Genomic DNA, 13,122 nt, shown 5'->3' with positions numbered 1-13,122 from the left:
ATTATGGGAAGCTAAGAAAGTACTATTATTTAATCCATCTATATTCAAAACAATAATACAGTCACTAACACCAACAGGAATATGACCCACACTCTGGACACACAGGTCCGCTTGAGCTTGTGCCACTTGAATTACACATTTTTCATTCCCAGCAGTGTCTCTGGTGTTCGTGAAGATGTAGGGGATTGATTCATTATCTGGTCGATATTCTTCCTACTCCCATATTGTCCCATTCGCTTGTGGATAGCCTTCTTTATCTTGATGACATTCCTTATTAAGTCTAAAAAGTAGTCGTCCCACTGTAGGTTTCCGTGTGGCAAAAAGCAAAGTGTACCATGCTCTACAAGAGCCATTATGAGAGAAAGGAAGAGGTGTAAACGGCGTTCCTCCTTTCTTCTGATGAGCTGGCATCATACCACATATCCAACAATTCGTAGCATTTGTAGCAACGTGGGTATGATGCAACATCTGGATAAAAGTATTATTCAAATAAGACTGACGATGCTTCAATTCTTGATACGGAAGGGTGTAAAAGTAGTGCTCCTCAGGCACTGGAGTAGTCAAAACAAACAACTCACGGGCAGGAGTCACATCCTCCACAAACCATGTGGTTATACCAACAATAGCTACAATGATAATAAAACTTGTCGCACAAAAAATCTTCTTCTTCTCCATTTTGTAGTAAAAGTCAATATCTTCCTGAAACTAAAGGGTTGTCAGAACTCTTCCCCTTAGGCAGCCGTTGATTTCTTCACCAGCGGGCCAAGGAGTGGATCCAGTTCTTCCGATTGGAGACTCGCACAGCTGTCCTCGTTGCGAGCAAGACTTGCTCAGGACCGACCCATCTCGGCTCCAGACTGTTCGTCCTTTCAAACACCTTGATCATAACATGGTCTCCAGGCCGGAGGTTATGTCCTTCGCCTGTGGACCGATCAGGGAGCGCTTCTCGAACCTGTTGATGAATAGAAACCAAATTATCCGTTAACTGTGCCAGATAATCATTCATCATTACACAAGGTACATCATACACTGACTTCGGTTTCTGTGGACCCCAAATACTCATTGGGCGTCCAAACACAATCTCATATGGCGTGAGACCGGTCCGAGAATGCGGTATCGATCTAATTGACAATAATGCCAGCGGTAAAGCGTCTGGCCAAGTCAAAGAAGTCGAAGCTTGGATCTTAGCGATCTTAAGCTTCAAAGTACCGTTATATTTCTCAACCAATCCCGCAGACTGAGGGTGAAACACTGCATGAAATTTCTGGGTAATTCCCAGTCCTTTCAGGACATACTTGATAACGTCTGCTATAAAATGAGGTCCGTTATCACTCCACAACAATCTACAAACACCATATCGAGGGAAGAACTCCTTCAATAGCATCTTGGCTGTAGTCATTGCAGTATTGTCTTTCGTAGGGTATGCCTCAACCCATTTACTGAAGGCACAAACCACTACTAGAACGTACTTCAGATTGTTACAGCGCTCAAGCTGAATGTAATCCATCTGCAAAACCTCAAAGGGTGCAGTAGGTGTTGCAAATCCTCCTGCTGGAGTTCGTGTACCCTTTCCTGGGTTATACCTCAGGCAAATCATGCAAGTCTGCACTACCCTCTTTGCCGTACTAGCGATCTCCGGATGCTCCCAAACTCGTGTGAGCAATTTTACAATTGCGGAAGCTCCGACATGCGCTAGTCCATGTGCCATCTGAACCATAGGTTGTACGAAAGCTGTGGGTAACTTCCATTTATCCATCTGCTTATTTCTCCTACACCCTTCATCGTCTAATTCTCCATCATTGGACCATTGCTCCCGTTCCTTATCGGAAGCGGTCCTCTGTATTTCCAGCACTTCTCTCCTAGCATCGTGCTATCTTTCTGCCTGTGACTCCACAACATACATTGCAGTAGAGTCAGGCTGCATCGCAGTCTCTCGTGCCACCCGGTCTGCCAAAGCATTCCCTTCTCCAATTTTATCAACCACCTTTTTATGGGCACTACATTTAACTACAGCAATCTTCTTTGGATATGTTAATGCAGTCAAAAGGTTGTGAACTAACTCTCCATACATTATCTGTGCTCCATGTGACGTTAGAAACCCTCTCTCCTTCCAGAGTAGGCCAAAGTTGTGCGCTACTCCGAAGGCATAGCGACTATCTGTATAAACATTCACACACAATCCTGCACTGAGCTCACATGCTCGTGTTAATGCTATCAGTTCCGCTGCTTGAGCTGATTTCTGCGGTATGCGTGCTGTCTCCACTATTGTTTGTAATGTGGTAATTGCATACGCTGCTGAAGTCGTACCATCTGGTAGCTTCAGGCATGATCCGTCCACCCATAGTTCTCCAACCACATCTGTAAAGGGCGTATCCTGGAGATCAATACGACCCTTTGTCTGTTCCTCAGTCACAAGAATACAGTCATGTGCTTTTCGTGCTTCAGACTGAGTTTCCGGGAACGGCAACAATGTGGCTGGATTTAACGTTGCACACCTCTTCAACGTAATATGAGGAGCCAAAAGCGTCAATTCATATCCCGTTAAACGAGCACTGGTCAAATGCTGCGTCTTTGTCTGATTAAGCAGGGCATCAACAGCATGGGGAACTAATACCAACAGCTTATGAGATAACACAATCCCCTCGCTTTGGCGTATTGACACAGCTGTCGCCGCAACCGAGCGAAAACAACCAGGCAATGCTCGGGCAACAGGATCAAGTACGGCCGAAAAATCTGCACAAGGGCGCTGCTTGTCGCCGTGCATCTGCACTAAGACTGATAATGCACATCCATCTTTCTCATGTACATACAATGTAAAAGGCTTCGTATAATATGGGGTACCTAACACTGGTGCTGAGCAAAGGGCTTGTCGCAATTTCTGAAAGGCAATTTCACAACTATTTGACCAGGGAAGAGGAATTGGGGTATCTTTCGTCAAAAGTGCTAACAATGGCTTAGCTATGTGTGAAAACCCCAATATCCATTGCCTAAAAAAAGAAGCAAGACCCAAAAATGCACGCACGTCCTTCTGTGTGGAAGGTACTGGCGTGTCCAAAATTGCTTGAATACGATCTGGTGTGAGTGCACGCCCCTCCTTAGACAAAAGGTGACCCAAGTAAGTCACCTTTGGTCTACAAAATTGCAATTTCTTCCTCGACACTTTGTGATTGTGAGATGCCAAAAAGGAAAGCAAGGATAACGTGCACTTCTCACACAGCTCAGGAGTGTCGGCCGCCAACAAGATGTCGTCGACATATTGTATAAGGGCTACACCATCAGGCAGCACAAAGGAATCCAATTGTCTTTTCAATGCTTGACTGTAAATACTAGGACTCTCTGTATAACCCTGAGGGACTCTACAAAATCTGTAGGACCGATTATTCAAAGTGAAGCCGAAAAGGTACCAGCTATCAGGATGAATAGGAATCGAAAAGAAAGCATTTTTCAAATCGATAACCGAAAATGTGGTCGCCGTTGGTGGGACCAGAGTAAGCAACGTCATGATATCCGAAACCACTGGATACTGAGGTATCACTATCTTATTCACCTCCCTTAAGTCAATAATAAAACGATAAACCCTAGTATCGGTATCTTTCTTCAAAATGGGTAAAATAGGACTGTTGCAGACATTGTAGGGAACTTCCTCCACTACTCCCACCTTGATCAAATCCTGCACAATCTGTATGAGTGCCTCCTCCCCCTCCTGGGAAATACGATATTGAGGGAGGCGTGGTAACACAGCACCCTCCTGGACACTAATGTGGACAGGCGGAATCACCATCTGTCCCACATCAGTATCCGAGGTGGCCCACAAAGTACAAGGGAGAGAAGCTAATACAGTATCCTCTGCAACCACACACATCCGTTCTGTCATGGGGTGATTGTCATTTAATATCACACGTACTCCAGTAGGGGAGCAGCGGATCGTAGCTCTGAAGTGCTTAAGCATATCAAGACCCATAATGTTGTCAGGCGTGTTCGGAGCAAGCAAAAACGGACAGGGTGCAGAGAGTTGGTCAACATGAAATGCAAGGGGTCGGGATAAAGGGCTTCGAGAGAGTGTACCATCAAACCCTACCGATGTAACCATTAAGCCAGATGGGGGAGCCCTCGGAACCAATTGTTTGGACAGCGCACTGCGAGTAGCTCCTGTATCAACTAGGAACCGATCAGTAGAACCCAGAACATTTGCTGTAACATAAGGACCCCTCTGATCAACTGGCACTTCAACTGATTCCAACCCCCACCCAACGCAATCCCATGCATGCTGCGAATCATGGTACCCAGGACGGTCATTCCCAGACATTTGATACTGATTTTGCCGATCAAATACATTAGGTCTATCTCGTTGCTGCACGGTAGGCTCAAAGCGAGCACGATCATTGGAATTCCCTCTAAAATTCGAAAAGCCCCCTCTACCTCTCGGCGGTCCCTGACCACGTCCCTGACGGGGTGCATAGAGTACCGGACAATCCCTGGCCCAATGACCCAACTGTTTACAATACGCACATTGATTTCTATTAACATCCGTCCGACCCGAAGGGGGACCATAAAATCCTCCTCTACCTCTCTCAACACCCTGACGAGGCGGACCATACACTTGTGCTAACATCACCTTAGTTTTCAAATCTTTCGATTTCTTCTCCTCATGCCCCTTCGCTTCTTGTTCCTGACGCTCATAATACTGAGCCATAGTCAGGAGGGATGCCGGAGACGAGGTGGTCCAAGAACTTTCACTCGCTTTTAAACGAGCTGCTATTCCTGGTAATAAATTTGCCACATATTTATCAACAAAAAGATGTCGACCCGTATCATCCGTAAGTGACTGACCACTGAAGTCATGAAATGTTTCCTCAAAGCGCGTAAAGAAGTCTGAAACTGATTCATCAACCTTCTGTTTACACGAGGCTAACATATTCCAGTCAATCTTTTAGGGGGGATAATCGTTTTCAACTTAGTCAAGATAGCAGCAGGAAGATCTAAAATAAGCTGGGGCGGCTTTTGCGCGGGCTTTCTCTCCCTATCCTCATCCTCAATCTCAGACCATTTGGCCTTAAAAACGGCTTGATCATCCACCTTCCGCACAGATCGCCACATATCCGGCGGTAAAATAAGCCCAAAGAACAAATCTATATCTGCTAAAGTCATAGTACAAGAATTCAAGGCCCCTTCGACCTCTTCATAAAAGGCCGCTGGATTCTTGCGGGGGTCAGGCAATGCATTCTTCAAGGCCATGACATCAGTCCGATGCCAGGGAGTATAAACCCAATTATACACAAAATATCCCCTAGCATCGGGGAAAGACATGTCTGAACTGGTACCCGCTCCTTTAGGAGGAACATACAAAGGTGCCGCCTCTCGCATCGGTTTAGCATGCACTAATTCACTCTTATCTGAATGAGAGGTAGACGACTGTTTCCCGCCGACATGTGGATTCGATTGCTCCTTCTCCCCTGTCTTTTGGCGCGCTTTCTCTTTGAGTTCAAACGCCGCGTCCCGCAATGCAAACAGCCGTCGGACCGCATCGGGTACCTTAGAGGGAGAAAAGACACCGTTACGTAATGCTTTAGAATCTAATACTATATCATCAGGCTCAAAAACATCAGAATATTTCCGAAAGGCAGTAACCACTTCATCAGAAAAAGTTTCAACAAAATATAACTTTTCTCTATCCTGCCAACTTTCCAAAAATTCCAATAATTCAGGAAGAGATAGCTTGCCCTTAAGCGCACGAAGAGAAATTTTCCGAAGCTCACCCATACGATCAGTTGATAACATGGACCGCGTGTCTACCTTATCCGAAACCGATCCAGAATCCTGTGACCTCGGGGCAGACGCGCCAACATAAGGGGGCAGAGAGCGATCTAATAAATGAAAATCATCTTCAAGATTAGTAAGGACAGGATAAAGTGGCTGGCGGACAGCATATTGACCCGATACTTGCAGCCTACGCTCTTTCTCTTGTCTCTCCGCCAGTTCTCTTTCTTCCCGACGCTTCGCTTCCTGCGCTCTCACATGATCATTTTTCCGTTGCTCTTTATCAATCAGCGCTTTCTCACGTTTCTCCCGCTCACGCACTTCCTTCACCCATAACCGTACACATTCAAACATGTCTTGCCGAGCACGCCGTTTACACATACACTGTTCCACATACTCAATCTTACGCATATCAAACGATCCATACAAAGGCCATCGTAACTCAGGATCCTTTTTGGTGTATTTCCTCCACACTGTGCTGTGCATTATAGAGGAAAGACCATGCTTCACATACATATCCCTATTAGGAGTCCCCTCTGGGGGGGCTGGAGCAGATTCCTCAAGATTTAACTGGTTTCCAAAGCAGCAGCACCACTTACGAAGTGCGCTAAAAGCAGGCATACTCAAAAACAATGCAAAATATGCAGTATTATCAAAAATGGCAACTAAACGTTGCGCCGTTCAAATTTAAACAACTCCGGAGAAATATCTCCACATTACCTGCCTATATGTGTTGCAACGCATATATTCCCACAGTAATCAATACAAAATATGACCGGTCATCACAAATCAAACTCAAATAGCCAACCCAGGCTTCAAAACTCGGAGCAAGTACCGTACAACGGTTCTTACCAATCAAGAGCGTCCAGATTCCAACTGCCAAGTTCCAAAATTCGCCCAAACGGCTATCACGCAGCAAACCGACAGAAGAGGTCTCAGTCGAGGACCGGCGCCACCCAGATGGTCAGCTCGGAAGGAAAGGAAGAAACCTTGGGATGCCAGGACTAAAAGACGCCTCTGGCAGTGATCACATCCCCGGCCAAATTCCTCGCCTTTGTCACGACCAGTCCTTCGAGCATCCGAGTCGCCGATGAGCCCCACGTGACGGGCGCCAATAGATGAATACAGGCCCCAGCTAGGCCCGCAAATACAAGGGTTCGCCCTTCTGTAACGAAAGCTAGAAGGAAGTTGGCACTGAAACTGCAAATACAAAAACAGAGTTTATTAACCCTTAAGGGTGGTCCTACAACCTACACAACTCTCTTCAGTATTGTATGGAGTAGCACAAAGAACTTGCGTACACGGTCCCCTTTTATACACAACAGAGGGGCTCATAAGTGGGTGGATACAACATAGAGCAAAATTCATTACCATTTATGGACATTTTCGATACAGGATCAATATATGGGCGGAGTTAACAATTTCCTGAGCCCGCGAAAACATGGTCAGACAAGGACTAACTGATAACAGATGTGGTCAAGTCTGGACATGCGCCAGACGGACAAAGGAGCTATTTATAGACTGTTACTAGGCAGATTACAAGAGCAACTAGCGAAAAGGTAGGACTCTTCTCGTGCAAAGCACGTGGAGAGATGACAATACAAAATGGAGTCCGGACATTAGTCAACATAAGACAAGAAACGCGTTATGACTGAAGAGAATTAATGTCTTCAGTGAATGCTTAATCATATCGCTGTTTTAGTTTTCAACAGCAGGTTCTGAGTATGCATAAAGTTCACAGCCCTTGCACTGTTGGACCTGGCCCTCTCTGCAGGGTCACCCCCAAGCCATTTGCCTTTTACCCTTCACTTTTTTCTAAATTTGTTTTGTTGGCTAACCAGCGCTAAAGTGCTTGTGCTCACTACCCTTTACATGATTTAATTGGCTTACACCAGATTAGCATTTCTAATTTACCTCCGTTGTAGAGTTGTCTAGTATCTACACCCAAGCCTGAAATTCAAATGCTACTAGTGGACCTGCAGCGCTTTTTGTGCTACCCACTTAAGTATTATTTTAAAACATGTCCCAGGCCTGCTTCTGCAGCCTAAATGCTGTTTTAAACTATCTTGCCGAATTGCCAATAAAACCCACTTGCCCAGCTCTGAACCCCCCTTTTTATTACATATCTCACCCCTAATGGGGGCGTGGCTTGGCAGCCAGCAAAGGTGGACGCGTGAGCGTGTGGCTCCGCGCCGACCAGACATTTATCTGACTTAAAAAGCTGCTGCCTGCCATTGAGCACTTCTATAAGTGCGACTGCTGGTTTCCTGGGGACCCGCTGCCTCTGGGGAGAGCTTGCAGCAGCTGCGACTCTGAGCTCCACCGGAGATACTGGGACCTGCGTAGATACGAGGTCAGGCCCAGAGAGAAGACGTGCTACAGAACCGAGCGCTGGATCAAGGCTGGGCCATGGTGTTCATTGGGCCTCCGACTGCTGCAGGAAGCTACTGCTCTGTGTGGGAGGTGAGCGGCAATGAAACAAGCACCTGTGGCAGCCTGGTGGTGGCCCCTGAGCACTGGTGCGGAGTGGGTGAGGCCCACGGCACTGAAAGCATTTGGCTGTGCTGCGGTTGGAGCTGGGGGCATCCTGCGCCTCCCTGAAGACAGAAGGTGTGCCGGAAGGCAGGTGAGCTGAGGAGGCGGATCGCAGGAGGAGACGCGCGGGCTCCCTTTGTGCCCTACCCGTGAGCGGTGGTGTGCAGCCCGCTGTGAGCGCCGCGGGCTACCCCTCCAACTGCCAACACCTGGGAAATGCGCCTGGGCCTCTCTCCCTGAATTTGAGCTCACTTGCCACCAGCTCATACAGGCAGACTGTGGGTCAAGGGGAGCCTGGGAGGCCTGGTAGTGCAGCACATGAGTGGAGCTGCTGCCAGCCTTGGATTAAGCCACGTGGGTGCAGTGCTGGCGGCGGCCCCTGGCCTGGACCCTGCAGCTGCGAGGCCTACCCAGTTGTGTGTGGCCACATCTGGGAGAATTCCTGCACTCTTCGAGGGAGTGGGCCTCTAATTGACTCCGCTTTGGGTGTTTTGCTACGGTGGAGGAGAGCCTTGCAGAGGTGTGCCAAGACAAGGGGCACCCTGTAGGGGCTCGTGTGGTGCCTGAAGATTGCTGTGTGGGGAACCCCGGGCTCGTGTTGCTTGTGCAGCCGAGAGGTGGAGTGGGGTAGGTGTGAGCCCCCAGACGATGGTATGGTGATTCTTGTGGAGCGGTGAGTGCCTTGTTCCCTGCATTGGGGGACCGCCATAGAGTTCACTGATGGAGGGGAGCTCCTCTTTCCTCCCTTCATCCCTCCTGCTCCCCTCTTTTTGCTGTGGTGTTCTACTTCTGGGCACAGCTATTGCCTTAGTGAGGCCCGTCCACTGAGCCGTGGGAGCCACGTGAGGGAGGGGAGGCTGAACCTCCTGGGTCCTTGCCTGATATCCTTGATGCGATTGGTTTGGAGGAGGCCACGTTGGGAAGACCCTAGGGCCGTGTTGGGACACTGGAGTGTCTGCGGGGCTGAAATGGGTAAAACCAGATCAAAACCAATGGAGGCCACCCCAGAGCTGGAGGAGGAACAGCGGTGGTTGGCTCGGAATACCTCCGAGGTGCAACACCCTGTGGACCCAGTACAACAGCAGCTGGCTAGGATTCTGGAGGCGATATCGGACACAAAAGAGACATTACACCAAGATATAAGCACGTTGTCGGTGAGATTCGGACTCTTACGTGCTGAACACCCGAAACTTAGTGACTGGGTAAAGGTGGTGGATTCCTCCCTCGAGGAGCTGTCCCCCGCTCACCAGGTGACGCTTAAACAAATGGTGGAATTCACCGACAGGTTCAGAGTATTGGAACGCAGAGCGGAGGATAGTGAGGGGGGCAATCGGAGGAACAATATCCGCATTTTGGGCCTGCTGGAGGGGATTGAAAATGGTAATATGATGTCCTACTCGAACCATGGCTTCGTACAGTGGTTGCGCGGGAAGGGCTCACGCAGTTCTATAGCCGAGTCCCGGCGCGGCAACCAGCGCCGGGCCATCCCCCGAGGCAGGTGGTTGCAAGACTCCTACACTACAGGGACAGAGACATTTTATTACAAAAAGCTCGTTCAGACGGCCCATTTAATGTAGATAACAGTAAGGTCTCAATATTCCCAGATTATACCCTTGAGGTGCAGTGGAACCGCGCCTCCTTTCTGGAAAACGAACAAGGAGACGGCCGGCGAGGAGTGCCCCAAAGAAGTCAAGCCCCTTGCAAATGGAGAGAGAAAGAGCAGCGGCACAGCAGGCGGTGGCTGAGATAATGCAGGAAGACAGACAGCAGTCAGAGGTGGGTTCGCGCTAGCCGAGAGCCACGGAGGGCTCATAAACGGACTCCTCTACTGTAGAAAGCTTAAATATACCACAGATTACCCCGAAGACTGTGGATGAGATCATATAGAGGGGGCTGCCATGTGGCGTGGACTTGGTTGCGTATCCTGGTCCTCTGGAGGTGGCGGGCCGTGCTGGAACTCTGAGGTAAAATGGTTGTTTGATTTTTGGGGAGGTCGGTGCCTGAAACGGTCCCCTGACATTCTATATGCAGACACTGGACAAAGCCTCGACCCCCCTGCAGGACCTCACGATAGTTGGTTTGGACCTTGATTGACTATCAAAGTTACATGAAAGGGTTTGGGCGGGTGGACGTTGCCACACTGCTCTGGGGACTGGGGAGTTGGTCCATGTTGGGATCTCCTTTTTTTTGTTTCCTTTTTTGTCTACAGCATGGGGACTGAATTGCTTTTCCAACCTGGGAGGGCTGGCGGGGGGCTCGGGGGTGGTGGGGGGATGGATCACTTGGCCAACAATGGCAGCACACTACCAGATGCTGAAACTTCTCACGTGAAACATTAAAGGGATGGGGTCCATGTCCAAGCGCCACAGCATACATAACTACCTTAGGAGGCAGGGAGTGCAGATAGCCCTCCTACAAGAGATGCATATGCTCCAAGTATGTGTGGAACGACTGCGTAGACGGTGAAGGGGACAGGAATATGCTACATCCTTCTCGGGATAAGCCCGTGGGGTGTTAATTTGGATCAGACCGGGAGTGCCCTTTGAGCTAGTACGGTCTGCCATAGACAAGGAGGGCAGGTATGTCTTCCTCCTGGGGAGATTATATGGGTGGGAAGTCACAATGAGTTGCGTGTACGCTGCTAACCAGGACCAGATGACCTACATGGCTGATCTTTCTACTCGTATACCGGACATGATGGTGGGTCCAGTACTCATTGGGAGGGGACTTTAACAGAGTCATAGACATGGACCTAGACCACTCCCATCCTCCCCTGCCTGGAGCCCAGACCTGCCGAGTGGTGGCTGCACTGCGGGACTGGATGTCCCTTTGAGGATTGAAAGATATTTGGAGGATCCATCATAGGGACACACAAGAATACTCATTCTATTCCCCAAAGCAAACACTCCATACACGATTCAACGCCTTTTGGTGCTCCCCCACCCTTAGTGACTCCATCACACATACAGAGTATTTGGGACGAACCCTGTCCGATCATAGCCCATTTTTGTTGATATACCGGCAGCATGGAAATAGGTTCCCAATACCCACATGGCACCTTAACCCGACGTCCCTCAAAGATGTCCCGTTTGTGGATGCCCTGCATTCACTAGTTAGGGAATATTTTGTTGAAAATGAGCGATCTGCTTCCTCTGTATTAATAGAGTGGGAAGCGTTTAACGTGGTGGTGCGGGGACATTGCATGGAGCAAACTGTGGGGGTGCGCAGGGAACTGCATCGTGATTTGTTGGCTAGAGAGGGAGAAATACAAGAGTTGGATAATCTTCAGGGACAGGACGTGCAGGCCCACACACGCCTTCTGGATAAACGCACGCAATACACTGACACACTAGAGCGACTCAGGTCTTATGACTATAAGTCATATATGGATTATGTACAGGGGGAGGAGGGACGGGCTGGTTGTCTCCTGTCCCGGTTGATTCGGACAAAATGCATGGATTTCCAATTATGCTCATACGGATGGCTGGCGGTTTAACCTTGTATGATCCCAGAGAAATTAATGCTCAGTTTAGGAACTACTATAGGGCACTCTACACCGCCCCCCCCGGCCCTCTAGTGCAACTGTTGATTCCTTATTAGATACGTTAGACCTTCGCACATTGGATGCAGAAGCAAGTGAGGAACTAGGGGGACCGGTGACACTAGAGGAGGTACGGGGAGCCATTGCCGCTATGGCTAATGGGAAAACTCCCGGCCCGGATGGCCTGTCAGGAGAATTATACGAAATATGGGGCTGAAATAGCTCCGCGGCTAGTGACCTTGTATGCAGAGTCTCTTCAGTTGGGCTACCTGCCGGGCACCACACGAGATGCGCTGGTGGTCCCACTCCCCAAGACTGTGTCCCCAGATTCTGAGGTAAAAGATTATAGGCCCCTCTCTATGCTCAATACTGACTTTAAGATACTTAGTAAAGTGCTGGCACTCAGGCTACTTCCGCATATGCAGGACTTAATTCATCCGGACCAAAATGGTTGTATTCGGTGCTGTACGATCCAGAAGCACATGCTTTCCGGCAGGCCGCCATCTTATCGATTGACCTAGAGAAGGCTCTCGATACCGTAGGATGGGACTACCTGCTGACGGTTATGAGGCGCTTGGGTATGGGTGATGGATGGGTGGCCTGGGTACGATTGTTGTATACCTGCCCTATAGCCATGGTTAATACCGGCGAAACCATTTCCCCACAATATGGCGTGGCACGAAGCACCCAACGGTGAGACTGTATGCCCATAGAGCCCTAAAGCGACCAGGTTTGGAGACTTTTCACCCCTCCCCTCGCCCCCATATTTGCTCTTTCGCCCCTCCCACCCCGCCAATATAATGGAGCTCATGACGTTCTATCCACAGATGGAGCACGCTGGACCCTGACAGGCAGCTACAACCCCTGTTCAAAACCCCTGGTTTGATAAGATCTATGTATGTACGATCTTGAGATGGCAGAGACACCACATACCCAGACATAGCTAAACTGAGTGGTAAAGGAAACACAAACTCTTAAAAGGCAAAGCGGGCATGGGAACAGGCACCCTAACATTAGGCCATAGAAGGGGAGAAATGAGCAACGTTGATTGCTGAGAACGATGCCTACTGGACCCCGCTCTGAAGATACGCTTGGGACATAAAGTGTTTAGGAAACGTACTAGACCCTGTAATATTCAGAATGTAAGCGAACTTATATGATTCATGTCTAAACAAAAATATGTGTTGAAAAATGTATAACAAAATGGCAATAAGAATATGTTTAAAAGAAGAAAAAAAAAGTCACCCCTAATGTAGACCCTAGATAGCCCATAGTGCAGAGTGCCCTGC

Source organism: Triturus cristatus, chromosome 5_2 (assembly GCF_964204655.1).
Source record: "Triturus cristatus chromosome 5_2, aTriCri1.1, whole genome shotgun sequence".
Taxonomy (NCBI): Eukaryota; Metazoa; Chordata; class Amphibia; order Caudata; family Salamandridae; genus Triturus; species Triturus cristatus.
This window is presented reverse-complemented; position numbering follows the sequence as displayed.